At 41.6% G+C, this 3,436-nt stretch overlaps 1 non-coding gene across 1 annotated transcript; it reads right to left on the bottom strand.

Moving 5' to 3' along the window:
* Nucleotides 1-2,101: 2,101 nt before the first annotated feature.
* LOC112535798 lies at nucleotides 2,102-2,208 on the bottom strand. Its single transcript, XR_003079871.1, has one exon. It is a non-coding gene; the product is annotated as a small nucleolar RNA R71 (small nucleolar RNA).
* Nucleotides 2,209-3,436: the final 1,228 nt, after the last annotated feature.

Raw genomic sequence — 3,436 nt, 5'->3', positions numbered from 1 at the left:
GATCCCGTTGGTGAGAATCCTCACAAGCGTGGGCCCGTTGGCAGCGCATTTAATATAGATGATTCTATGCATGTTTATTGACTGTTTATCAATCGTTTATTCGTGTATTTGAGTCATATATATTCCTTTTTTATCGCACTTTGGTATGTTTATGAGTTTTTCAGGTTTTTGGACTCCTTGATGGGAAATTGATAAACGTCCGCGCAGAAACCAAGGTATTTTGATGATTTACACATATTAGATGTTCGTCGGATCTTACTCCTTGTTGGCGCATTTCGAGGCTTTTGACGGCCCATTGCACGGCCTCCCTTGGACATTTTTGAAGATTTGCAGTTTTGGATGTTTGTGCCCGTGGCACGGGCTCTGGCACTTTTGCTTACAAATAGGCACACGTAAAACAAGACAAGGTTCTACTTCTGACTTCTAAACTTCTCTACGCGCGCGACCCTCCACGTCTACACCTTTGTTCTTGACATTTTGGGAGACCAAACATCATTTCAAAGGATTGATTTGGGAGATTCAAGCAAAGATTGAAGGTTCCAGACGATCGATCGAGACATCCGAGATCTATACTTGAGACTGGTTTCAGAGTTGGTGCTTACAACATTTCCACTCTGATTCGAGAGAAGAAGGGTTGCATGTTCCATTTCCTTTTCTGTTATTTATTTCCTTTTGTATTTGTTTCTTTCATTATGAGTAGCTAGGGCTGCCGAACCCATTGGGGTTTACCTTTGTTGATAATTGTGCTTAGTTGTTAGATTTGTATTTGCCATTCTTGTAATCTTCTTGCTATTCATTAATAAAGTTTGATTCAGTTAATTTGAGACATTTAATTTATTATCTTTTAGGTTGTTTCTTGACATTGAGAAATGCTTGTTACAACTGGAATTTGAATAGTAAAAGCTGGTAGTTAACACTTAGAGATAAGATTAATTTAATCGCCGGATTAAGAATTAACAACTCTTAACAGTTTTAAATCACGCTTAATGCTAATCTGTAATAATCTGATAGGAAGATATTCCATTAGGTTAGTGCAGGTTTAGGAACTCGGTGAGCTAGAGAGAGGAACCGAGTTCGATTCAGGATTTAGGCACGGGTAAGTAAGATTGGTAATTTATAAAATCAACCTGTAGAATTCCATCACTTAGGTCCTTTTGGGTTTGTTTCTCTTCTTGTGGTTGTCTTTCGATTGTTAGTTGCTGTTCATTTATTTATTTGCATTCATAGTCATTAGTTAGTTAGTTTAGACTTCTCACACCCTATTTCATACTAGATAACATATCTAACAGTAGTAACTCTAGGTTCACCCGATCTCTAGGGATATGACCTTGATACTCACTAGTGCTAGGCCGCATCGATAGGTTTACTGCCTTAGGTGTAGGTTGCATCAGTAGCCCATCAAGTTTTTGGCGCCATTGCCGGGGACCCCATAACGGTGAACTAGAGTGAACTACTTTCGTGTTACTTTAGTCATTATTTGTTTATTTATTTATTTATTCTTTATTCTTTATTTTATTACTTTTGTTGATTGGTGGTTGTTTGGATTGTCAGTTTCAAGTAGTTCATGACTAGGAGCTCTAACCCTGATCCCATAGAACCCTTATCTGACCCGGAGCGTTCTCTCAGATTATTGAGACGACGTTTGCAGGCAGTTGAGGAGGAGGTCGGAGTTACAGTTTAGGTTCATAGAGCTAACGTGATGGAGAATAACAACCCCCAAGCTGTTGACAATCAGAGGACGATGTACGAGTTTGCTTGACCATCTTTGGATGGGACGTAAACTAGTATAGTCAGACCTCCTGTAGCGACCAATAATTTTAAGATAAAGGCCAATGTTATCTAGATGATCCAACAGAGCGTGTAGTTCAGAGGATTGCCTAGCGAGGATCCCAATGTACATATCGCCAACTTTTTAGAGATTTGTGACATATTCAAGATAAATGGAACAACCGATAATGCCATTCGGTTGAGATTGTTTCCATTTTCCTTGAGGGACAGAGCAAAGAGATGGTTGCAATCTCTTCCACAGCAAACGATTACTACCTGGACGGCTTTGGCCGAAAAATTTCTCTATAAGTATTTTTCTCCCGCTAAAACTGCTAAACTTAGAAATGACATATCTTCTTTCGTATAGTTTGATAATGAGAGCATGTACGATGCATGGGAGAGGTTTAAGGATCTTTTGAGATGCTGCCGACATCACGGATTGGCAGTGTGGATGCAGGTTCAGACCTTCTATAGCGGGTTAAACCTTGCAACGAGGCAGATGGTGGATGTTGCAGTAGGTGGGGCGCTAAACAGTAAGACGCCCGAGCAGGCTCAGAACTTGATAGCGGAAATGGCCATGAACAATTATTAGTGGTAATCCTCTAGGAGCTGACCAGGAAGACAGGGAGTGGTCAACCAAGTGGATTCTACAGCGGCCTTGGCAGCTCAGGTGGAGCTTCTAGCAAGAAGATTGACCAACTTCAGATGTCGGTTCATGCAGTGAATGTTGGCTGCGAGTTTTGTAGTGGTCCGCACTATAGTACGAATTGTACTGCGGGAGGTATGTTTGCTTCATCTTCTTCTACTTTTCCATCTATTTCCGCTGTGTCTTCTGATGTTGAGCAGGTTGATTATATGGGGAATGCCCCAAGGCAGCAGAACAACCCTTACAGCAACACATACAAACCTGGGTGGCGCAGTCATCCTAACTTTGGTTGGAGGAACAATAATGCCCAGGGTCCACTAGGTTTTCAGAGACTTCATCAGCAGCCACAGTAACAGCCAGCTGGGCCTGCACAAGCTCCTTCTCCACCAGAAAAGAGGTCAAATTTAGAGGAGCTTATGATGAAGTTTGTGACGTCTACAGAGCCGAGATTCCAGCATACTGATAATGCACTTAGGAATCAGCAGGCCTCGATTCAGAACTTGGAAACTCAGATTGGCTAGATTTCTAAGATGCTTTCAAAGAGACACTCAGGATGGCTCCCTAGCACTACAGAGGAGTGTTCAGCTAGTACTTAATGAGAAGTGTTTAGCTATTCTCCAGAACAAGCTGCCACTCAAGCGACGAGATCCAGGGAGTTTTATTATCCCTTGTGTGATTGGCGATTTGCTAATTAGTGGTGCATTGGCCGATTTAGGAGCTAGTATTAATTTGATGCCTACTAGTTTATTTGCTAAGTTAGTGTTGCATGAACCCAAGTCTACTAGGATGAGCATTCAGTTAGCTGATAGGACTGTTAAGATTCCTAGAGGTATTGTTGAGGATGTACTTGTGAAGGTGGATAAATTTATCTTTCCTATGGACTTTGTGGGTGATGGATATGGAGGGTGAGAGCATTGTGCCTCTTATCCTGGGTAGGCTTTTCCTAGCTACATCTAGGGCTGTTATCAATGTAAGCGATGGGAAACTTAAGCTTAGAGTTGATGATGAGACCATTACCTTTGA

This window comes from Ricinus communis, chromosome 1 (genome assembly GCF_019578655.1).
Source record: "Ricinus communis isolate WT05 ecotype wild-type chromosome 1, ASM1957865v1, whole genome shotgun sequence".
Taxonomy (NCBI): domain Eukaryota; kingdom Viridiplantae; phylum Streptophyta; class Magnoliopsida; order Malpighiales; family Euphorbiaceae; genus Ricinus; species Ricinus communis.
The sequence above is the reverse complement of the archived record's forward strand: the minus strand, read 5'-3'. Positions and strand labels throughout refer to the sequence as shown.